Source organism: Leucopleurus acutus (assembly GCF_964270905.1).
Source record: "Leucopleurus acutus genome assembly, chromosome: 17".
NCBI classification, from domain to species: Eukaryota; Metazoa; Chordata; class Mammalia; order Artiodactyla; family Delphinidae; genus Leucopleurus; species Leucopleurus acutus.
In genome coordinates this window covers 35,233,991-35,260,037 of record NC_139159.1, presented here as the reverse complement: position 1 = coordinate 35,260,037, position 26,047 = coordinate 35,233,991, and the positions used below count along the sequence as shown (strand labels likewise).

Sequence of the window (26,047 nt, the reverse complement as noted above, 5' to 3'; positions counted from 1 at the left end):
ACTTGATACAATTTCAATTTCCTTAAATTTACCTAGGCTTGATTTGTGACCCAAGATATGATCTATCCTGGAGAATGTTCCATGAGCACTTGAGAAAAATGTGTATTCTGTTGTTTTGGATGGAATGTCCTATAAATATCAATTCAGTCCATCTTGTTTAATGTATCATTTAAAGCTTGTGTTTCCTTATTTATTTTCATTTTGGATGATCTGTCCATTAGTGAAACTGGGGTGTTGAAGTCTCCTACTATCAATGTGTTACTGTCGATTTCCCCTTTTATGGCTGTTAGTATTTGCCTTATGTATTGAGGTGCTCCTATGTTGGGTGCATAAATATTTACAATTGTTATATCTTCTTCTTGGATCGATCCCTTGATCATTATGTAGTGTCCTTCTTTGTCTCTTCTAATAGTCTTTATTTTAAAGTCTATTTTGTCTGATATGACAATTGCTACTCCAGCTTTTTTTGGATTTCCATTTGCATGGAATATCTTTTTTCATCCGTTCACTTTCAGTCTGTGTGAGTCTCTAGGTCTGAAGCGGGTCTCTTTTAGACAGCGTATATATGGGTCTTATTTTTGTATCCATTCATCCAGTCTGTGTCTTTTGGTTGGAGGATTTAATCCATTTACATTTAAGGTAGTTATCGATATGTATGTTCCTATTCCCATTTACTTAATTGTTTTGCGTTGGGTATTATAGGTCTTTTCCTTCTCTTGTGTTTCTTGCCTAGAGAAGTTCCTTTAGCATTTGTTGTAAAGCTGGTTTGGTAGTGCTGAACTCTCTCAGCTTTTGCTTGTCTGTAAATGTTTTCATTTCTCCATCAAACCTGAATGAGATCCTTGCAGGGTAGAGTAATCTTGGTTGCAGGTTTTTCTCCTTCATCACTTTAAATATGTCCTGCCAGTCCCTTCTGGCTTGCAGAGTTTCTGCTGAAAGATCAGCTGTTAACCTTATTGGGATTCCCTTGTATGTTATTTTTGCTTTTCCCTTGCTGCTTTCAATAATTTTTCTTTATATTTAATTTTTGGCAGTTTGATTAATACGTGTCTTGGCGTATTTCTCCTTGGATTTATCCTGTATGAGACTCTCTGTGCTTCCTAGAGTTGATTAACTATTTCCTTTCCCACATTAGGGAAGTTTTCAACTATAATCTCTTCAAATACTTTCTCAGTCCCTTTCTTTTTCTCTTCTACTTCTGGAACCCCTATAATTCGAATGTTAGTGAATTTAATGTTGTCCCAGAGGTCTCTGAGACTGTCCTAAGTTATTTTCATTGTTTTTTCTTTATTCTGCTCTGTAGTAGTTATTTCCACTACTTTATCTTCCAGGTCACTTATGCATTCTTTGCCTCAGTTATTCTGCTATTCATCCATTCTAGAGTTTTTTTTTTTTTTTTTTTGCAGTACGTGGGCCTCTCACTGTTGTGACCTCTCCCATTGTGGAGCACAGGCACCGAATGCGCAGGCTCAGTGGCCATGCCTCACAGGACCAGCCACTCCACGGCATGTGGGATCTACCCAGACCGGGGCACGAACCCGTGTCCCCTGCATCGGCAGGTGGACTCTCAACCACTGCGCCAACAGGGAAGTCCCATTTTTTCCTTTTGTGTTCAACCGCAGTTGTCTTTTTCACTTTTAAAAGTTGCCAAAGGGCTTCCGGGAATATGGTGGAATGGGAAGATGGGGAGATCACCTTCCTCCCCACAGATACACCAGAAATACATCTACACGTGGAACAACTCCTACAGAACACCTACTGAACGCTGGCAGAAGACCTCAGACCTCCCAAAAGGCAAGAAACCCCCCACGTACCTGGGTATGGCACAAGAAAAAAGAATAAACAGAGACAAAAGGATAGGAACGGGACCTGCACCAGTGGGAGGGAGCTGTGAAGGAGGAAAGGTTTCCACACACTAGGAAGCCCCTTCGAGGGCAGAGACTGTGGGTGGCGGAGGGGGAAACCTTCGGAGCCACGGAGGAGAGCACAGCAACAGGGGTGCGGGGGGCAAAGTGGAGAGATTCCTGCACAGAAGATAGGTGCCGCCTGGCACTAACCAGCCCGAGAGGTTTGTCTTCTCCTCCGCCGGGGTGGGTGGGGCTGGGAGCTGAGGCTCGGGCTTTGGTCGGAGCGCAGGGAGAGGACTGGGTTTGGCTGCGTGAACACAGCCTGCAGGGATTTAGTGTGCCACGGCTGGCCTGAGGGAGTCTGGGGAAAAGTCTGGAGCTGCCGAAGAGGCAAGAGACTTTTTCTTCCCTCTTTGTTTCCTGGTGCGGGGATTAAGAGCACTGCTTAAAGGAGCTCCAGAGACGGGCGCGAGCCGCGGATGAAAGCGCGGAACCCAGAGACGGGCATGAGACGCTAAGGCTGTTGCTGCCGCCACCAAGAAGCCTGTGTGTGAGCACAGGTCACTATTCACACCCCTCTTCCGGGGAGCCTGTGCAGCCCACCACTGCCAGGTTCCCGGGATCCAGGGACAACTTCCCGGGAGAACGCACGGCGCACCTCAGGCTAGTGCAACGTCACGTCGGCCTGTGGCATCACAGGCTCGCCCTGCCCTCGGTGCCCCTCCCTCCCCCCAGCCTGAGAGAGCCAGAGCCCCCGAATCAGTTCCTCCTTTAACCCCGTCCTGTCTGAGCGAAGAACAGATGCCCTCCGGCGACCTACATGTAGAGGCGGGGCCAAATCCAAACCTGAGCCCCTGGGAGCTGTGAGAACAAAGAAGAGAAAGGGAAATCTCTCCCAGCAGCCTCAGAAGCAGCGGATTAAAGCTCCACAATCAACTTGATGTACCCTGCATCTGTGGAATACATGAATAGAAAACGAATCATTCCAAATTGAGGAGGTGGACTTTGAGAGCAAGATTTATCATTTTTTCCCCTTTACCTCTTTTTGTGAGTGGGTATGTGTATGCTTCTCTGTGAGATTTTGCCTGTATAGCTTTGCTTCCACCATTTGTCCTAGGGTTCTATCCGTCTGTTTTTTTTTTTAAATTTTATTCTTAATAATTACTTTTTATTTTAATAACTTTATTTTATTTTACTCTATCTTCATTCTTTGTTTCCTTCCTTCCCTCCTTTAGACAACCAATCATCCCAAATTCAGGAGGTGGACTTTGAGAGCATGATTTATGATTTTTTCCACTTTTCCTCTTTTTGTGAGTGTGTATGTGTATGCTTCTGTGTGAGATTTTGTCTGTATAGCTTTGCTTCCACCATTTGTCCTAGGGTTCTATCCGTCCGTTTTTTTTTCTCTTAATAATTTTTTTTATTTTAATAACTTTATTATATTTTATCTTATTTTATTTCATTTTACCTTATCTTCTTCCTTTCTTTTTTCTTCCTTTCTTCCTTCCTTCCTCCCTCCCTCCCTCCCTCCTTTCTTTGTACTGCTACTAATTCTTTCTTTCTAATTTTTCTCCCTTTTCTTGTGAGCCGTGTGGATGAAAGGCTCTTGGTGCTGCAGCCAGGAGTCAGTGCTGTGCCTCTGAGGTGCGAGAGCCAACTTCAGGACACTGGCCCACAAGAGACCTCCCAGCTCCACATAATATCAAATGGCAAAAATCTCCCAGAGATCTCCATCTGAACATCAGCACCCAGCTTCACTCAATGACTACCAGGCTACAGTGCTGGACATTCTATGCCAAACAACTAGCAAGACAGGAACACAACCCCAACCATTAGCACAGAGGCTGCCTCAAATAATAACGAGTCCACAGACACCCCAAAACACACCACCAGACGTGGACCTGCCCACCAGAAAGACAAGATCCAGCCTCATCCACCAGAACACAGGCACTAGTCCCCATACAACCATACAACCAAGCAATTCCACTCAGGTAGTTACCTGAGAGAAATGAAAACATATATGTTCACACACAGACTTGCACATGAACAGTCATAGCAGCATGATTCATAATAGCCAATGAGTAGAAACAATCATAATTACCACTATCACTACAATAATATATGGACCTGTTGCTTAAGGGAGAGGCCAGGGCTCTAGATATAAAACTGAGCATCACTAACATATAGATGGTATAAAAGCCATGATCTGGTCTGGATCATCTAGGGGGAAAGTACAGATGGCAAACAGTAAAGGACCCATATTAGAGCTCTGAGGCATTCCAACAGTTAGAAATTGAGCAAAGGAAGAAAAAAAGAGGTAGAGGAAGAGAGGATAATAGGGAGTATGGTCTCTTGTGTCTTGGAAGGTATCAGAGGGAACGTTTCAAGGAGGGAAGAGTCAGCCATATCTAATCTGCTGAGAGGCCAAGTAAGATAAGCAGTATTTTCCAAAATTGCCATCCTTGGTAACTTGAACAAATGCAGCTTTAGTGGAGATATGAAAACAGAAGACTGATGGAAGTTTGTTAAAAATTGAATTAGAGGTGAAGAAGTAGAGACAATAAGTATGGACAATTCCTACAAGGTGTTTAGATCTAAATGGGAGTAGAAAAATGAGGTGGTAGCTGAAGGATGATATGGGGTCAAGAATTTTTTTCCTATATAAAGACAGGATATAATAATAGCATAGATCTGTATGACAGATGAACGATCCAGTAGACAGGCAGAGATTGGCAATGCAAGAGCAGAGAGAGAATATAAAGAACAGAATGCTGGAGAGAGTAAGGGAATGGCATCCAGAGCACAAGTAATACTGTTTACAACTGTGTAAGAACACTTTTTTCCCACTGTAAAAGAGATAAAGCAGGAAAGACAGGTCAAGTACAACTAAGTTTATAGATCTGGTAGTGGAACTACGAGGGAGTTCTCTCTCATGGTTTCTACTTTCTCAATGCTCAAAAGAAATACAGAACATAGGGTGTAGGAGGTTTAAGAAGGGAAGATAAGGTACAATATGCATTACCCCTGTCTTGTCTTCCTAAGTTCAGAATCTATTAAGAAAAGCCACACAATAATGAGAGATGATGATCAAAACATCACCTTTATTACTGATAAAGCTAATTGGAATCTGTCCCTTTTTAGATCTGTAGCATATGGGCTTAGTAACACTTTGTCCCTTCAGTTGACAGTTTTACTCACTCAGCTACAGGCCTCACCTGCTTCCATATGGGGAAGCACAAAATGTGTGCATCCTTTAGACAAGCTTACTTCTAAAAGGAGGAGAAAACTGAGAAGGGACTAGATAAGTACGCTTGCTTTTTCTCTAAAACTAACAAATGAGGAGGAGGAGTGCTGAGGGGCAGATAGGACTAGAAATGTTCCTCCCATGCTTTCCTTCTTAGGGATTGAAATGGAATTTCATCTTCACTTTGGAAACATGAAGTATGGGACTTACGCATCTCCTACAGTAGTACAAGATGATCATCTAGTCTGTAATTTGCAAACTTTTGGGTCTCAGAACTCTTCAAAATTATTAAGAGCTTTTGTATATGTTGGTCATATCTATTGATATTTACTACATTAGATTAAAACAGAAAATTTTAACACATCAGAGTATATGAAAACACATTCCATTATCCGTTGGAGCAATGATATCATCATACTTAATTTAGTCTCTGGAAAGATTTTTCCAGAGGATGAGAGTAAAAAGGGAAAACAATACCTTAATATTTATTATTTTGAAAAGTTTTGATTTTGTGAACCACTTAGGAAAGTCTCAGGAACCAATCCCACCTCCAGAGGTCCCTGCACCACAACTTAAGAACAGGTGATATATGAGAATGGAATAGTAGATGTATTTGAGAAACATAACAGAATTGCTAAGTAGAGTTTAGTGCCTAGTTTTAGCCATTAATTTAAAGAGAAACCAATGAATTCCATTTCTGGCCAAGATGAAGAAACAAGGACCAATTCACCCTCCTGCCGTAAGCAACCACTAGCCAGACAAAATGCATGAAACAGTGGTTTTCAAGACACTAGATATCAGGCAACAAAGGACAGTGATCTCTAAGTGATAGGAAACAACTGAGGTCAGCCTTATGACAGCCTGACTACCCAAGCTTACTGCCTTGGGAGAGTTTCCAGCTATACTACAGGGTAGAGAAGTAAGGCAGGGCCCAGAGGAAGCTCAGAGTTGAAGACACAGGGCTGGGAGTTAGGGTAGACGGAGGCAGATAGAGTTTATAGGACAGAGCACCAAAGAGGAGAAGTACACAGACAGAGAACTCCAGAGATCCGCAGAGCGCTCCTCTCAAATATTCAGCAGCACTGATCAATGCAGGATGTAGAAGTAAGTAAGCCAAAAGCCATTGTTCTGCAATGAACAATAGGGAAAAACCAGGAAGTTTGTAGAGAAGTACTGCCTAATGGCATGATCTTCAGAAGAGCTAGAGTCTTTAGGGAACGGAGAAGAAATTATAGTTTGGAAGTGGCACTGGGGACAAAGGAGATATGTATTGGGATGGCCAAAAAGTTTGTACAGGTTTTTGTAAGATCTTATAGAAGAAGCCAAACAAACTTTTTGGCCAAGCCAATACATACACACATATATGTACATATATATACACATACATACACACACACACACACACACACACACACACACACACACACCCTATTACATGGTTCTGGGAGATAAGAGATAAGATGTTAATCCATTATTATAGCAACTTTTGATTTTTTTAAATACAATGCTGATGAGCACTAGACATATGTTTTGAATGGAAAATATATTTGTTTTTCTTTTTTTAGTTGGAAAGAAGATTCCCAGTCTACAGCTTGTCTTTTCATTTTCTATAGCATCTTCTGAAGTGTAAAATTTTTCAATTTTTTTGAAGTTCAATTATCAAAGAATTTTTTTAATAGGTCTTGTTTCTGATGTCATATATAAGAGCTCTTTGCTTAACCCAAGATCATGAAGATTTTCTTCTATGTTTACATTTAGGTGATGATTCATTCTACTTCGAAATAAATCTTAATTCTATCTGATTTTTTGATCTCCAGGATTGGTCTGGAAATTCTACTCTGGCCCTTCTCCAATCAATTTTATACATAGCAGTGAGTGATATCTCCTAAACTTAAATTTAATCATGTTATTTCCCTGAAAAACTCACTTTAATGGCTTTCCATTGTACTTGGAATAAATTTCTAACCTTTTTATGATGATAGTCAACAGCCTCTCCTTACCACTTCAATCTCATCTCATAAAATAAAAACAACTTTGAATTAGAAAAAAAAAACTTTGAGCTTGTCAGCTAACTTTCGTAGTTGTTCAAGGAATATTTTATTTACAGCGTATTTGTTATTTTTGTAATTCAAAAGGCCCAGATTAAAACTGTACACTAACTTAAGAAAGACGGTCTTTTATCTGGATTTTGTGCCCATCCACTTTCTATTAGAGAGATCATAAGTGCTCGATGAGGTATATCAAATGGCAAACTTTCTTCATTAGTGTCAGGTCGATGTCCTTGTGACACACTATACATAATCTGCAAAGGATTGGTGACTTCTGTCAAAACAAATATATTTCATTCATTAGAAATATATTATGATTTAATATATTAAATACATTCTAAAGCCAACCAAATGAACATGAGGGAATCTTAAAATCTTAGGAATAATTCATTACTTCCCTTTCTGTCAAAGGAATATTTAGATCCCAGCTATTGCCAGACTTGCTGCCTCTCGTGGGAGGAGTTTATATCTTCACCTCTTTAATTCTGGGCTTGGCCATGTGATTTGATTTGGCCAATGGAGTATGAAGAGAGCAGAGTAAAACAGAGCTCAGCAGAGCTGAGCAGAACCTAGCAGAGCCAAGAAGGGCCACAGCAACTAATAACCCAATGTGAATGAAAAATAAATGTTTAGTTTGTAAACTACTGAGATTCTGAGGTTGTTACACAGCAAACTGACCTAAATGAACCTCAAAATAAAGAAAGAGACAATATTATCAGAAAATTTTAAAAGTATTCTTCAGTATTTGCTGGTCTTTAGAAGAAGCACTAGTTAAATTTTCATACAAACGATTTTATAGCTGGAATGAATCTTAGAAATAAGAATTCAAAATTCTTAGTTTGCAGATAAAAAAAATGAGGACTTAAGAGATTTAGTGGCTTATAATAGAGTTAATTACTATCAGAACAAGAAGAATCTACACATTTTTCTGATCCTTAATCCAGTACTTTCCATCATACAGTGGATTCACAATGACAAATTGTTGTTTTTCTAGTGTGTTTTCCACAAAATGACTGTTAGGCAGCTTTAAAATAAGTGATCTTTATTCAGATAGTTCTGAGTATGACTTACCAATATGATGTCACCTAGAATAAGGAAGTCAAAGTACACTTACCTTCAAAAGGCTGTTTTCTAGATAAGACTTCCCATGTGATAACTGCATAGCTGTTTAAGATAAAAATATACATATAGTACTTTATAAACTATTCATAATAAACTAAAATGGTACTGATTTTAAAAGCTGACTGTGAGATACCATTTTTTAAAGTAATAATGTAGTGAAATGCTGCTTAAAGAATCACTATATAGAACCAAGATGATGAATATTCATATACAGTTTTGTTTTGAAAGGGAATTAATTCAATTTGAAAAATTAGGAAATTACTGTCATAAGAACTTGAAGTTATAGGCAAGGATAACTTGTGGATGATTCTTTAACACCTAGATAAGCTATGCCCTTTAATTACATGATTCTATTATTCACACAAAATAAAGAGCAATAAAAAAGGCTGTCTCATGTAGCCCTATTCTATTGACTCTTTTTCTGGTGTAAGTACTGTCTCTTTTGGTAGTGTTAAATGTTAATTGCACTGTTTCCCTCCCCCTATCAAGGTCACATATGATAAAAACCCTTGAATATTATAAATTGATAGGACAACAAGATATGCTTTAATAATTTTTAAGGATGTAAAAGTAGCTTAAGGCGAGGCATCAGGACTTCCCTGGTGGCGCAGTGGTTAAGACTCCATGCTCCCAATGCAGGGGGTCCGAGTTTGATCCCTGGTCAGAGAACCAGATCCCACATACATTCTGCAACTAAGGAGCCTGCATGCTGCAACCCAGGAGCCCATGTGCCGCAACTAAGGAGCCCACCGCTGCAACCAAATAAATAAGTAAATAAATATTAAAAAAAAAAAGTAAGGCATCTTTATTTTCACGTTTTTAATTTTTAATTTTTTTTTTTTGGCTGCACCACACAGCTTGTGGGATCTCAGTTCCCTGACCAGGGACTGAATCTGGGCCACGGCAGTGAAAACCAGGATCCTAACCACTAGGCCACCAGGGAACTCCCAAAGCAAGGCATCTTTAATATGAAAAACATTAACCACTGTCTCTAATTTATTTTCACCACACTTATGAGAGAAGCATAAAAATCATACTTTTAAAATGTAGCTTCAAAATTCGGATTGATTAATCTTGTTTTTTAGACAAGGTTAACTCTGAGCAAAAGTAACATGCTGTACCTGTATATATCATGCTTGATAGTAGCCCTTGATTTTTGTCCAGGTTCATAGTTTTCAGGTGGCATATAGATAATTGTCCCTCCTTCTGGTGCAGATTTACTACTTTGTGATTGTGAGAGGGACATCATGCGCCATTTTGATAAGCCAAGATCTGCAATCTGGAAGGGAAAAGAGTAATTGAATTTTTAAATTTTCTCTTTAAAAAAGTTCAAGAATTGTTTTTGTTTATATTTATTATATTTAGACATGAGACCAGAGTAAATGCTATATATATTAATATTGTATTTCTATAATAGTCTATTAGTTTCTTAACAAATTGGATTCCATAGTGCTGAACCCAACAACTCTAAAAGCAATATAAACTGACTTGAAGTTCAGCATAATATTACAAATTTTAAAAGAGACTAAGTTTTGAAAACTTAAACAGGAGTATTTTTGCCTTTTATTCTGAATGAGTATATACACTTCACTTTTTGTGACAAGTAGCTTTATATCATGTGCTTTCAAAATTTACCTATACCTCACAAAACTGCTAAACTAGTCATATCTAATACGATTGTCACTGGGTATTGTTTACAACTCAGGTTTATATGTTCTTATTTATAATGTGCTAAAAATAGTATCCTTAAAGTTGGAAATAAGTAAAATTCCAATATAGTATAACTCATTATTATATGATTTATGTCTACCACTAAAAGAATATCTGTTAACAATAGTATAGTTAGCATATAAAACATATTTATGTCCATGACAAGGAGTGCCTAAAGCATTATCAGTGACAAACATTCTGTACTTTTGATATGTCCTTTACAGTTTTACTTCACTTGTAAATTTTGTGCAGATACTATCAATACACAATATCTTATAACTAAGTATCTAAAACGTTCCAATGTTTTTTTTTAAAAGGGAGACAAAAATGTAAGAACAGAAACAATATTTAGTGAACAAAAGAGTATAGGAAAACTCTGAAGACATTTAATTTAAATCACTTAGATCTTCACAAGGCACAATTTAGGAGTCAACAGAGTGGAATGAGCTCTATCCAGCACACCATTTGTGGTTCAATCATTTAACTCTTAAAATGTTCACTAGCTTTAAGAGAAGAAATAAGTTATTTAGTGTTTAGATGAATTTGAGATTAAAAAAATTATGGCCCCACTCCAAAAAGGGAGGGGGTAGCCTATATGAATCTTTCATACAGTATCATAATAAAAGGGTAAGTCTAAGAAAAATAATTAGAAAAGACCAAGAGGAAACATGGTGCCACTACATGAAGATAAGCTGGATTGATTTCTAAAGGCAATATAATATGTGTTCTGGAACATGGGTTCTAGAGCCTTGATTACTTAGATTTACATTCCACTTCTACCCCTTAATTAGCTGTGCAACCTTGGACAAGTTTTCTAATTTCTCTGTGCCTCAGATTACCCATCTTTAAACTGGGGATAATAACATAACACAGGGTTGTACTGAGGATATTAAACTAGTTATTCTAAGTGAAGGACTCAGAACAGTATCTGACACGTAGTAAATGACCCCTGTGTATTAGTATTATTAATGTTTTGTACATGGGAATAAGCCTCTAAAGATTGCTCTTATTCATACAATACTAATAAGCACAGTACATAGTTTCTGGGCCTTTAATACACTTTGAGGTGGTATTAAGACTCTGGGGCACCGTATATCCTACTTACTTCTACTTGCCACTACAAACTCTTATTCCTCCCACTCATTCTCTAAAAGCAAAAACAGTACTCCAGCTGCACATCTGCTAGGATAATAAGCATCACTATGAGAAGCAAAGTTTATTTCTGTGCCACAGTGAGAAATGTTAAAAAAAAAAAAACACAAAAACTGGGATGTGGTCCATCTTATACCTGACCCACAAATTGCAAACTACTGGGCTAAATACTGGTTTGAATACAGTGCTGGAGAAAATGTATTCTGAGCTTGCTTCCTTATGTGCTCCTTTCACTTCACCTAAGGTCATCTATGTTCTTAAATCTCACCTAGAAAACTTAATCAGAATTCCCTTTATCAGCTAATTTAGTTTGGCTTTCACATGGAACCATATTTGTCCCCCTTCTCTATTACAAACACCAGGATCTTCCAGAGAAGCAAAAAAAGTGAAGAATATGATGAGAGGAATACAAGTTCCATGATTTCTTGAGGGTCCTGGTATCATTCAGCAATGAAGACAGAGGATAGGAACTTTTCTATTCTATACAAGATCTTAACATGCATTTCAAAGGTAAAGGTTCTTTTTAGCTAAAAAAGATGATAAAAGCAACAAGAATTTACTGTATTAGCACAGGAAACTATATTTAGTATCTCAAAATAACCTATAAAGGAAAATAATCTGAAAAATATATAAAACTGAATCACTTTGCTGTACACCTGAAACTAACATAATATTGTAAATCAACTATACTTCAATTTAAAAAAAGATTAAAAAACTAGAGGAAATTAAAACACACTATTCATAAAAATCATCCATAATCTTATTACCCTACCAGAATAGCTATTTTCATTTATATAATACTATCCATGTCTGTAAATTTATAAAGTTATCAGTAAGAAGCTATGAGGAATAACTTTAAGTATTCTTAGAAGTTCCACACATGATGGACAGAATAGCTGAGAAATCAAACATGGTACATATAAACATTTATTTCAAATAAGCCTACCACAGGTTCATTTGTATTTAAGGTGCACTAATTGATACTGACCAGCAGATAAACAAATTGAATGTATTCTTTTTAAAGTAGAAAAGTCCTGGTTGATCTTAATTGGTAGTATATTTTTCTTTTAGATACTATGCTTCTGGTTAGCATTCCAGTATAAAAATTTACTTCAAAAAACTGTAGCAAGGTGTGTTTCCATTTAATTTCATTAAGTATTTTAAAAGATTTTTTGCACTTCATTTAAAGGCCCTTCCAAGAAGATAGGTAGATCAGGTAACTGTTACTTTTTCATGAGTCACTGATAAACTTTGACTTTTAAGGGACATTTATAAAATAAAAAGTAGAGACACACAGGATGCATATAAAAGAGTATCATAATTTATAAGAATAGTATTAGGTCACAGTTTTATATGTGTTAAAGCTAATAAAAGTTAAAAAAACACACAAAGCCAAACTATTTTAAATTCTATTTATTTCAAAGAAAGACCATGGCTACCCTACTGATCAATGAAAAAGAGAAAGTAGGGATCATCATCACCTATTACTTTGCTTCTGTTTCCTGTATCAAGAATAGTTTCTGGACTGAGATGAAGAAAATAAAGTCCAAGGAGGTTGAAAAGTTTATAAAGGACAAATCTCAGGTCATTTTACATATATTTCAGGTTTAGTTAGAATACTTGCAAATACCTCCATGGTGATGGAGAGGTATTACAGGATACGAGAAAAGCAGATGTCATTCTGATTTTTAAAAAGGGAAAATAATATTGATTTTGCAAATCTATATATTGGCAGAGACTACCCTTAATCCCAGGTTTAAAAATGTAATGAAAGGGTTACTTTATGAGTAATTGATAAAAGAGCCAGAAAGAACTAATGAAAAATTATATTAGCCCAGTGATCAATTTCAGACCTCATGCGACATATCCCAAGTACTTGGGATGTCTAGCACAACACTGTTGCTCCACAAATACTTAATAAAGGAATGACAGACTTCATTTCCTTTTTTGTCAGTAGGACTACTGTCAAAGAGTAAACGTTAAAACAGTTTGTATATTATAAAACATTCTGAGGTACTTTAATAATATCCTTGACTATTAAATTATCAGACCTATCGGGTATATATAGAGGATCTGGAATTCATTCATTTGTTCATTCAACAACTACTTATTGAATGCTTCTATACGGCATATGCTAAGCAGGTGGCAGTGAATAAAACAGACTACATTTTAGTCTTTGTGAAGCTTATTATATTATAACTGGGGAAGACGGTCAATAAACATATTAATAAAAAATGTTTTGTAAGATGGTGAAAAATACTATGGAGAAGCATTAATCAAGGTATGAGGATACAGAGGAACTAGGCGGGTTGTCAGGGAAAGCCACTCTGATAATGAGGAAGAAAAGGAAAGGGAGTAAGTCATGAGTATGTAACAAGGAAGAATAAATCTGACTCCATATTGGATCTGTTTCTTTTACTTTAACCTTCGTATTCTATTGCTTTTGCTACAAGTTAAGAATGTTGCCTATAGCCTGAAATATACAAGACAGCCCATTCTCAAGGCTCTGACCTTTAAGGGTATAACACTTTTCTATTCATACAGAGATAAAAAGTTACAGAACAGACAATTACATTTGTCTTGTTGGACGTTTACAGGAACATCAAGATCTGACCTACATGGACTGCTGCAAGAACAAAGGAGTCCAAGAAATTTGCAACAACCAACCACACCCTCTCCCCTTTTAGTCTGAATTCTAGCTGGGGTAAGGTGGTTCTTTGGGACACTAGTCCACCATCTTCTTGGTCTACCGGCTTTCTGAATAAAGTTGCTATTCCTTGCCCCAACACCTCGTCTGTTGATTTACTGGCCCTGTCCTGCAGTGAGCAGTATGAACTTGGACTTGGTAACAAGGACACCTCGGAAAGCAGTCAAGCAAGGACTTTTGTAATATTCTAATGGAAAAAAATGGAGAAATATGGGCTGTATAACAGCTCTTTTAGGAGTATTCCAAACAAAATGAATGCTTATTCTCCAAAAGCCCTAATTAATAGAAGGATTGATATTGACCTGAAAGGAGGTTTTCAGACCATGTTGTGTAGCTCTGATTTGAGCTCTGTACTGCTTAATAGTTAATCATGACTTGAAGATACAAAAAAGCAGCTAATTAAATTTGAAGATGACACAAAGCTGGAGGACAAAGTTAAAAATCCTTGGACTACAGAAAAAACATTCAAAAAGGTCTTAAGAGCTGAAGTTATCACCCAAATCTAACAAGATAAACTTTGATGATGTCCAGAAAATATCCTGTGAAGTACATGACAAGGAGACATGACTTAAGTAACAATACATTAAAAAAAAAGAAAGAAAGAAAACCTCTCAGTGTTTTTTGTTGACACTGAGCCCAACTTGAATGTTGTTATAGGACTGCCCCCCAAAAGACGAATTAGTGAGGAACTATGAATACGAAGTAAAGTATTTAAGGACGATTCTACATTTATCACACCACATCAAGGGTGTAACTGACCAGGACCCTATGAGGCCTTCCTGGGACAGACCTCCCCCCACATATCTACTGCTTTAGCTCCTCTCTAAAGTACCTAGATAATAGTATCTGATGCCTATTTCCTGAGTTTTTCAGATGCTAAAACCACCAACAAATGGAAGAAATTAACTACTTGATGATCATGGGCATGTAATCCCCAGACCTTCTAGCACCTAAGGAATGACCACCATCAACCAATCAGAGAATTTGTGCAAGAGCTGACCACATACCCAAGGTGTGTCCCTTCCTCACCTTGCCTTTAAAAATGCTTTGCTGAAACCCTTTGGGTAGTTAGGGTTTTTTCAGCATGAGCTACCTCTTCTCCTTGCTTGGCCCTGCAATAAACCTTTCTCTGCTCCAAACTCTGACATTTTGGTTTGTTTGACCTCACTAATGTGTTGGCCACACAAACTTGTGTTAGGTATATATGGGTATTTGGATTAGTTTTGAGGATCAAAATTTAAGAGAGATTTAAACACAGATGCATCTAGATAGCACCCGGGATTAAAACCTATGTAATAAGGAAATTGGCTGAAGAAACTAAAGATGTGTATAAGGGAAAAGTGTATGTGAGAAGTAAGGGGATTATAGCTAACTTCAAATCTCAGAAGCACTGTCAGGTGGAAATAAAATTGGACTTTGAACTCACTTTATCACTAGGACTGATGAGTGGAAGCAACAGAGAAGGAGTTTTGACTGATCGTATAAAAAAAAGTCACAGTCATTCAGTTACGGAGCTTAAACACTCTCTTGTCACAGGGTAACTGCCTTGGGAGATGAGGGATTGTTGTAGTGAGGATTCAGAGGACTAGCTGATTAGGGGACTAGAATAGGTCACTTCTACCTGTATGGTTCTATAACTGATGGAATAGATTTGTCTCTTTTTTTTAAGTAGTATTGAGGCAGCAGCTTGCTTCTCTCTTCCTTTTCCTTCCATTTTATTCTAGGCAGAGGGAGTGCCTTCAATAAAGGTTTATTTTTTCACTTAACTTTTCTCACACTTTTTATATTTATTTTTCTATTGTTCCAACTTCCTTATTACTTATTTGAACATTTTTGGATACTTATAATAATCTTCAATTATGTATATTATTTGAAGTGCAGCAAAATACTATGTAAAAATAAAGTGAGTTACATTTAGTATTAATTTCTCAGCAACTACTTTTTATTTGCTGTCATCAGTTACATATAGGGTAACTGAAATCACTACTGCTCTGGTGCCTTTAGGTATCTAAATCTTATGCTTTATGCAAAAAATTCATTCAAAACAGATCACAGATTTAAATGTAAAACATAAATCTATGGAACTTTTAGAAGATAACATAGAAGTAAATCTGCAATACCTGTGGCTTCGTGAAGAGTGCTTAGACATGACAGCAAAAGCATGATCATAAAAGAAATAGATTACAACTTTTGCTCGGTGAAAGACCCTGTTAAAAGGAGGAAAAGAACAAACTTTGGATTGGCAGAAAATTTTTGCAAACTACATATCTGATTAAGGACTTATATCTAAAAAATATACAGAACTCTTAAAACCCAATAGTATAAAAGCAAAGAATCCAAGTAGAAAATGGTCTTAAGATATGAAGAGATGTTTCACTGAAAAGGATATAGAGATGGCAAATAAATAAATAACAATATTCAACATTATAGGTAAATGAAAATTAAGACCATGGTGCTATATCACTATACATCTATTAGAATGCTAGAATAAAAAACTATGATAATACCAAATGCTGGTGAGGGTGCAGAAAAGCTGGGTCTTTCATACATTGCTGGTGGAATATACGACGGTACAGCCACTGTGGCAAGTAGCTAGGTAGTTTCTTAAAAAGCTAAACATATGCTTACCATATGACCAAGCAGTTATACTCTTGGGCATTCATCTAGGAGGAATGAAAACTTACATTTGTTCAAAAAGTTGCACAGGACTGTTCATAGGAGCTTTATTGTAATTGCCAAAGACTAAAAATAACCAAAATATCTCTCAACAGCTGAATGGTTAAACAACTTTTGTACACCCATACCATGGAATACTATTCACCAGTGAAAAAGGAACCAACTGTTGACACAAGCAACAACTTAAATGGATCTCAAAGGCATTATGCTAAGTGAACAAAGCAGTCTCACAATATCACACACTGTATGATTCCATTCATATAGTATTCTCGAAATGACAAAATTACAGAGATGGAAGACAGGTTAGTGGTTGACAGTAGTTAGGTATGATGGAGGGGAGAAGGTATGACTATAAAGGGGTAGCATAAGTGATATCTTTCTTGTGACAGAGTAGTGTTATATCTTGATTGCTGTGGTGGTTACACAAATTTACACATGATAAAGTGATACAGAACTATATACATGCATTGTACCAATGCCAAATTCCTGGTCCTGAAATAGTACTATAATTATATGTGATGTAACCACTGGCAGAAATTGGGTGAAGGGTACATGGGACTCCTTTGTATTATCTTTGCAACCATCTATGAATCTATAATAATTTCAAAATGAAAAGTTAACAAAGGTATAATTGACAATTTAAATTAAGAACAGAATGACTGTATTTTGAACCATAATTTTACCAATGTCTGTAGTCTAGGAATAACTAACTCACTGCAGCACGAAGAAGTGGCACTGAATTAGGGGCTATGGAAAAGGCAGAGATATTAAATTGGTAAGATAGAAGAAATAACTAAAAAGTCTTTAAAACTATTAAACACAAGGATGCAGATAAGCTTTTTTTAAAAAAAAGTAACTACCTTAACGTGAAATTCATTATCCAATAAGATATTCTGAGTCTTCAGGTCATGATGAAGTAGAGGAGGATTCATATTGTGCAGGTAATTTACACCTAGTGCAATTTCATGCAGAATACGAAATCTTAATGGCCAAGGAACATCAGGATATTCATTTTTCTTCATATATGTGGAAAGAAACAAAACTAAAATTAGTGGCCAAATTTATTTCCACTTAGAAAATGAAATATTCCATGAGGAAATATAGTATTAAACTAAATATCTGGTATAACTAAATTCAGGGCAAAAAATACTCATTTTGTTATATTATCAATTTGACATTATTTAACATCCTTGTATCTTACTTTCCTCAATTATTAGAGAAAATAATGACTTTACAGTACTGATATTTCCTTTTAGTTTATACTGGTAATGCAACTACATGGTATGGGGTCTTTCGTCAGTTGAGACAGTTTTAAATTATTTTTTTATCTGTATAATACCCAGACATATATTTATACTCATACCCATCTTCCCATTCTATGGCTTCTTATCAAATAACTTGTGCCCATGAATGTACACACACACACACACACACACACACACACACAATTTGTTTCTATTCAAAATTTATATTTTAAATCTCCTATTAATATAAAACCATACTTGATTACGATGATAACCACTGCATCAATTAAAATTATGACCATAATATATTTACTTACTAAGCATTAATACTTCATATTTTTAAATCATATATTTACTTGCATTTCAGCTTGAAAAATTAGCATTTGGGAGTTTTGCTTTTGTGAAGGAGACAAAAATCATCTTCATTTCTAAGTATATATAACATAGAAACATTAAAAATGTAATGTTTTCTATTTCCTGGTACTTACAAGTGACAGTCATCTGAACTTTCTTAAATGTTTTCTGAACATAAAAGTTAATACAGCTTCCCAGGAGAATGAACATACTCAGAAAAATTAGATAATTTGGGAATATCCAACCATGAATCATCAGGGACCATGCCACTGGGTACATTTTACTAAATAATATGAAAAAGTATGCTTCCACTGAGCTCAAAACTGTTCTTAAGAATTTTTTTTCTGCAGATGGGTCAGCTTATAGTTCATTGATTAACTAACTTGGCAGGGGAGTGGCTCAAAATACTTGTCTTTACATAGTATTTTGATTTTTTTCATCAATCTTTTGTGAGGTTGGGGGAACGTGCTTCAAGATAAATCCTGACCTAATAATACAGGACACCAAAAGAAACACAAAACACAAATGTTCAACATTACTTCCTCTTGTTTACACAGATTCCCATCCCCTTGAGTAACTGAATCTTTTAATCTTTAAAAAGGTAACTTTTTCTGAAAATTATATAGTTTAAAGAAGTAACAAGGCCTCTCTGCAGTATAGTGCTATATGGAAGCTTTTGATCATGGAGAGGAAGGTAGATGAGTGCTCACTATGTATTTTATGATTCCTTCCAGGAGTCAGCAATCCCCCTGTAGGAGGCTCTAGAATTTCTAATGGGCTCCAAATTTGGGTACCAGAGCATCTACTGTGGTGCTGGGGTATGGGAAGACAACATTAGAATTTATGCTTATACTCATTTAACAAAAGGAAACTGTGTTTAATTAGTATTTGTATCTTACTTGCTGTGTTGGTTACACAAATCTTATACACTGACACTAGTTACTTTACTCTGCCCTTGTTTCAGATGGTCCTGTCACAAACAGAATGTGTTGTATCCCGAAATAAAGAAGAAGTCACTCCATGAGTGGTGACAGTGGCACCCATTCTCTCTTGTTTGCTTATAGATCACTATGATGTATCAGAATTTAGGAGTGTTCAGTGACTAGATTTTACAGATTATGTTACTACTCAGTTTTAACTAAAGCACCCCTCACAAAAGAGACCGAGTTCTTTAAAAATATTTCTTGACAGAAACTGCAGGCTAGAGATAATCTTAGTAATATGAGAGCAAGCAAACAACAATAGATGGATACACATATTTTGAGAATGAGGACACCCCCCACAACCGGGCCATATTTGTTTACTGATGGGATTCACAATTAAAGCCAGATAACTGATACCTTGGGAAAAAGGTACATGGCTCATGCCATTGTCTATTATTGGAAAAGCTCATGTATTTGATACTCAGATTTATTTGGTCTATTAATTCAGAACTTTATGAACTGGTATTATTAACATTTAATTTGAACCCTACATTGTCTTTAACATAAAATGAAATCTGGCTTAAACTAACAATAAATTGTATGGTGTGCCGAGTTTATCTTTTCTCTCTCCTGTTCCTCTCTTACATATATATACATGTGGATATTCGAATTCAATGTAAACCTCAGGAACAGTAACCTAAGCAAAATAATCTAGGTCACTTAGAATGCAGGCTCTGACTCCACAGTATTTTTTTTTTTTTTTTTTTTTTTTTTTGCGGTACCCGGGCCTTTCACCGTTGCGGCCTCTCCCGTTGCGGAGCACAGGCTCCAGACGCGCAGGCTCAGCGGCCATGGCTCACGGGCCCAGCCGCTCCGCGGCATGTGGGATCCTCCCGGACCGGGGCACGAACCCATGTCCCCTGCATCCGCAGGCGGACTCTCAACCACTGTGCCACCAGGGAAGCCCCACAGTATTTTTAACAACACAAAAGAAGCCATAAATGGTGAAGTTTTTCATTATTCTTATTTTGATTCATCTATATATCCCTAAATAATCTGATCATTTGTAAAACGAAAGTACTATATAGGTTGAATAACAGAATTATAACGACTGAAAATGTATAATACTTACCCTATGTAGGAGTTCATTTAATGACCCATTTGGCATGTATTCAGTAACTATTCCCCAAAATTCAGGCTCATTGCAAACTCCCAAAATTGGAAGACTGTAACTAAATCTAGCTTTTTTTTTTTTTTTTTTTTTGCAGTACGCGGGCCTCTCACTGCTGTGGCCTCTCCCGTTGCGGAGCACAGGCTCCGGACGCGCAGGCTCAGCGGCCATGGCTCACGGGCCCAGCCGCTCCGCGGCATGCGGGATCCTCCCGGACCGGGGCACGAACCCGCGTCCCCCGCATCGGCAGGCGGACTCTCAACCACTGCGCCACCAGGGAAGCCCCTAAATCTAGCTTTGTGTAAAATTTCAGCTTCTCTTAAGACATCATTTCTTTCACTAAAGAAAGAAAATGTATAATTATTTCAAAGTAAGGAAAAATACATAATTATCAAGCCCATAAATATTAATTAATCCTGGATTTTTTCATTCATTAGCTTTTGACCTCATGTAAATTATGCAGCTTCTCTTAGTTTCTTCGTGTTTAAAGTTGGGATAATATCTACCCTATATATTCCATAGGTCTGTTTAGAGACCAAAATACCTGTATAAGCCACTGACAGAAAAAAGTGCTACATACAGATGATTATTGTACTCTTCTCAGGAAAGGGAAAGAATACCATGTTTAAGTTTATAAAGTCTATATTAGAATGATAGGTGCTTGAACTAATTACGTTAAGTTTATGTTGTATTAAAATGATCAAATTTGATTAGACTATTATATTAAATTTTATGGCTGCATACCATGTAAAAATTTTCTAAATATCCTGAATATTAAAACACTTAAATGTTGTAGATTTTAATGACTAGATGATAATAGTTGCATAAGGGTCAATAATGCTTAGAAATTATATACTGGAACACAGGAAAAGGACACTGAGAACAGGTAAATGCTTAGAATGGATCCCTGGGCTAACTCTGGATCCCAGGTTCATTTGATTTTTCATTCATAAAACAAATAAATATTGAACATTTATTATGAATAAAGAACTGTGCTCAGCATTATGGAGACTAGTAAGTTTAAAAAAACCAAAAAACAAAACACATAGTCTATGACCTCAAACTGTCCAGAAATCTTTTTAAGAAATCTTTTTTAAGAAAATAAGAAATCTTTTTAAGAAATCTTTTTAAGAAAAATAAGTACTCACTGTGGTCTTGATTTACACTTCTCCAATGATTAGTGATGTTGAGCACCTTTTCATATACCTATTGGTCACTTGTATGTCTTTGGATGTGTTAATTATATTGATATTGGTAATTATTACATGATGATGTATATGTATAGCAAATAATCATGTTTTGCACTTTAAATATATACGATTATATTTGTCAATTATTCCTCAATAAAGTTAAAAAATAAGAAAAGCAAAAAAAGAAAACCAAATACTTAAAATATAAGGCAGAATATGATAAGCGCCATCAAAAACAAGTAAATAAGCAAGCAAATAAATAAATAAATATAGGGAGCTCAGAGAACTAGTAAATCTGGGCTAAGGGAGTTGCTACAGCCTTTAGAGAGAGATGTCAACAGTACCTTAAGGATGGATAGAATTTCAACCACTGGAAAAAGGGCATCCAAGATATGTGGTCCCTCTCCAAGATGGGAGAGATTTTGCCTTTCTTTTTCATCTGTGTCTCCCCAGGATCTGGAACAGTACCTGGCACACAGAATTTGTCTAATAGATGTGTATCAAATGAACTCAAGAAAGTTAAAGTACAGGCTATATCTGGAAAATGACAAATTGTTTAATATGAATCAGGATGTGTAACAGCGTGTGTAAAGGGAGTGAGGTGAATAGGGTAGGGTAGGGCCTCATCTCAGAGCCTTAAAGCCAGGTGAGAGCATTTACACTTGATTTGGTAGTCACTGAGTTGTGACTACAGGTTATTGAGCACAGGAGTGACAGGAGTGGAACAAACTTTTAGGAGGATTAACTTGGCAGCAAGGTGTAGGATCAGCAGAAGGAGGTAGAGTTTGAAAGCCAGGTATTAGAAGATTATAATACTAGTTAAGATGTGAAGCAATGAGAGTCTGAAACTATAAAGGTTGCAGTGTAAATAGAAAGAAAAACACTAGCTGAATAGAATACCCAGGCTCTGGTGGCTGACTGATTGACCTGATTGACTAAGGGAGGTATATACATATATATATGTGTATATGTGTGTGTATGTATGTGTGTGTGTACGTATGTGTGTGTGTACCTATATATGAAGGGAACTGCATTTGTCACCAATTTTTTTCCATGGATGGTTTGGTATTGGTAGCAGCAGTAATAGAAAGAGAACTGTCTCTAGGAGAAGCTTACTAGGTAAACAATGATGATTAGTTGGTGCTTAAACCACCCAAGCTCTTGATGAATGGCTGCCGAAATAAGAAAAGCAACAGACATTCCAGACCAGACTATGAAGCCTCCTTTAAAAACAAACAATAAGCAAAATAAAGCAGAAACATCTTAGTCATCTATGTTTTGAAGAGGTAATATACTTACATGTTTCAAAATTCAAGAATTACAAGAATGCATAAAAGAGTTTCTCTTCTTCTCCCTGCTCTTCAGCCACTTAATATCCCAACTGTGAGGCAACCCATTTTACCAGTTTGTGAGACCTGCTTTAATTAAATTTATATTTCCTAAGCTGAAACACGTCTGTATTTGCCTCATGAAATGTAGGTCAACAAGACAGTTATTGAGTAGCACCTTTGCTGGGAAGGTTCCTGGATACTCTGAGAAAGAATTATAGAGAGGGCATGCTAGGGGATGTCTTATTGATACTTAATGTACTAATTCCCCCTCCCATGAAGAGTATGATGCATTCTTCCTTCTCTTGTGATCCTATTATTTGTTGGCCACTTTACTACAGTTGGTTTCATTATCCCTACTTTATATATGAGAGCACGAAGGCTCACATAAATTAATAATTTCTATTGGTCATGCCAACAATAAGTGGCAGATTTGGAGTCAGATTTGAATTGCAATTGTGGGACGCTAAAGCCTTTGTTTTTTCCACTCACTGCTTAATCAGAGAAGGAAAATTCTTGAAGTCAGATTTCAGGAAGAATGAGTGGGAAAACAGAAAAAGCCAACACAGTTTAAAACTAGGTTTTTATATTAAAAAAATAAAAATGTAAAACAGCTTTTACAGACATATTACCAAAATTACCCATAACAAATTTCAGTTACAAAACAGTTACACTGTTTACACAAGGTATTTGAACAACCTATCAGACTCACCTATTCATAAGGCGTTGGGAGATTGCTGGGGAAGGTCCTCTCATGGGCAAAAGTCAGGTTACAGAGAATAATTCACCAATCACTAAAATAAGAACATGTTACAGCACATAAACTTAGTTTTCTTTTGTGATCTCAAAGAACAATGCAAACATTAGCCACACCAGAGCCCAAGAAGTACATATATCTGTTATTCCCACTTCATAAGTGAGGACATAAGACACCCTGTGAGTCAACTGCAGAGCCCAGTCCTATGCTCAGACTACATAAATACAGCTAATGTTAACATTCTAGGAAACAAGTGGAAGAAAAAATGTGATGCAGTAATGCCAGAGTGTTGCACTGGTCCTTATGGCGTCTTTGACGGCAGAATTAATTTCCTACCCGATTTAGTGAAGAATTTTAGATGATGAAATTGTTAATGAGCACGAGAGGGAACTCCCTTCATTTCTTGGCCCCAAATGGCACAAAACTTAGATAAATTAAAATCTTGAGAAGCAGCATCCAAAATGGGAGGATCAATCTCCTTTAAAATACCTAAGGAGTCCATCAGTGCTAGATTTCCACATATTTTAATAGTTGATTCTAAAATACATCTACCCTCTCTAATCAACCACCACCCTTCAAAGTTGACTACATACACATAATTTCCCAGTAATTGCTCCACAGAATTCAAGACCCAGGGTAAATATACCCTGTATATCACGAAATCAGGATTATGGTACACAAGAAGCGGGAACAATTTCTAGAGGTGTCTCAAACTTACTGTGAGATCTAGCCCATCCAAGCCTGATAGCAAGAGAGCAAGTAAAAGCCACAGGCAGATGAAAGTCAATACCATTAGCAGGGCTGAAGCTGAGGAATTTATCTGCTGTTGGATACTGACAGCCTCTAGCTAATCAGGCATCTAGCATGATGTATTTTCACTTTAGATATAGGGGGAGGAGAGGAGAATGTTGCAGTCATGGATGTTAACTCACTAAGAATTGAATGCAGGGCCTAGTTAAATTCCTATTGGAAGGAAAATACACAAGACTAGTGACTAGACTCACTGATTAATATATACGGTTGAAAGGTTTTTCTGGAAACAGGAACTAATCTAGCCTTCCCTTGAAATCTGGACATTGCACTAAACTTGTTCCAGGATGGGAGAGACATTCAAAAGTTTTGGTCATTTAACAGCTTTCTGATTTCAGTTTATTGTTAGCAAAAATAATACAAGTTTCCTCTAGAGACAGTCTTCCTTCCCTGTGACGGTAAGAGGAGAAACTAAATTGAGTTTGATATCTAAACTTTCATGCCTACATGTGTAAACCAAAAACAACAAAAAGCCCAAACCAAAACGTCCCAGACTCTACAGCAGTGCTGTTCAATAAAAATATAATGTGAACCACATATACAATTTGAAATTTTCTAAGAGCCACTTTAAAAAAAAGTTAATAGCCACCTATGGCTAAGAGCTACCTATTGGGCAGTGCAGCCCTAGAATTCGACTTCAAAAAAGAAAAAAAAAAAAAGGGAAAAACAAAGCAAACAGAACCCAACTTCAATAAAGAGGACGTTTAGAGTTGGGCTGTGATTGCTGATTTTTGGTGTCTGGAGAAAGGAGGCCCAGGAGTAAGAAAAAAAGGAGAGGGCAGTGAAAAGAAGCGTGATTGCTGCATCTCCAGAGAAGCCTGCTCTCCCCACCATGTTAGCCCAAGCGTTGAACGGCTGCCTAGAGGTGACGAGGTGTGCGGCCGATCCCAAGTGGTCACCGTCGCTTGGGCTTCAGAGCCCGCTTGCCGGGGGTTAGAGCCAGTGGGGTGGGGAACGCAGATTTCGGGGCTCCGCGGTGGAGCCGCCAGGGCGCCCTACCTGTCGAGCAGCGGGGTGTGAATGTGCAGGTGTTTCACGGCCACCCGAACGCGGCAGTCTGCGTGGCGGGCAGAAGACACGGTGCCGGACGCGCCGCGGCTCAGGTAGCGCAAGTCGCCGAGCTTGTGGTACGGGATGGTGGGCAGGGCGCTGCAGATGGCCTGCTCGTTCATGGTAGCGGGTGGCGCGGGCACTCAAGCAGCCGATCGATTCCGGAAGTGCCCGCCGCTCCCGCGGCTCCACCCCCTGCGCGAGCCGGCTCGGCAGGCCCTACAGCCTGCCGGACATGAGGTCACGAGGTCGTCCATTCTCCGCGCAGCCCACGCCAAGCCGCTGCTTATCCGGAGCCGGAGCGGACTGGTCAACTCTGCGGCGGCGGGGCGCACAGGGGAGGAGCTTCCTCTCTCCGACCTGGCCCTCCCAGGCGCTGCCAGCCACCCGAGCCCGCCTTTCGGAGCTCCTCCCTCCCCAGACTTCTCACGCGACGTCAGCGGCGGATGCCGAGGCGGGGATGAGGGCCACTGGCCCGCGATCCTCCCAGCAAGGCTCCGGCCTCGGCCTCAGGCCCGAGATCTCCGCCTTGTGGCGACCAGACGACGTGTGCCACACCGGCGGGGCTCGGGCGGGGGCTTGGGAGTGGGGAAGTGAGCCAGGGGCGCTCAATTTGTCTTCTCTCCCCCCAACCCACAAGGTTGGAAAGGTTTTCTTGTGGGGAAATTTCCTCTCCGCAGCTTCACACTCAGTCAGCGGACCCTCCCACCCAGG

General features: G+C 38.0%; 1 pseudogene across 1 annotated transcript; it reads right to left on the bottom strand.

Annotated features, from left to right (window-relative positions):
* Positions 1–6,960: 6,960 nt before the first annotated feature.
* On the bottom strand, positions 6,961–25,455 carry LOC309974496 (receptor-interacting serine/threonine-protein kinase 2-like; annotated as a pseudogene). Its single transcript has 9 exons — positions 25,283–25,455; positions 20,490–20,537; positions 20,160–20,265; positions 17,367–17,522; positions 17,196–17,253; positions 16,969–16,998; positions 9,383–9,540; positions 8,254–8,303; positions 6,961–7,413 (listed from the first exon to the last, which is right to left on the bottom strand). The product of its transcript is annotated as a receptor-interacting serine/threonine-protein kinase 2-like (transcript).
* Between the last annotated feature and the right edge of the window lie 592 nt (positions 25,456–26,047).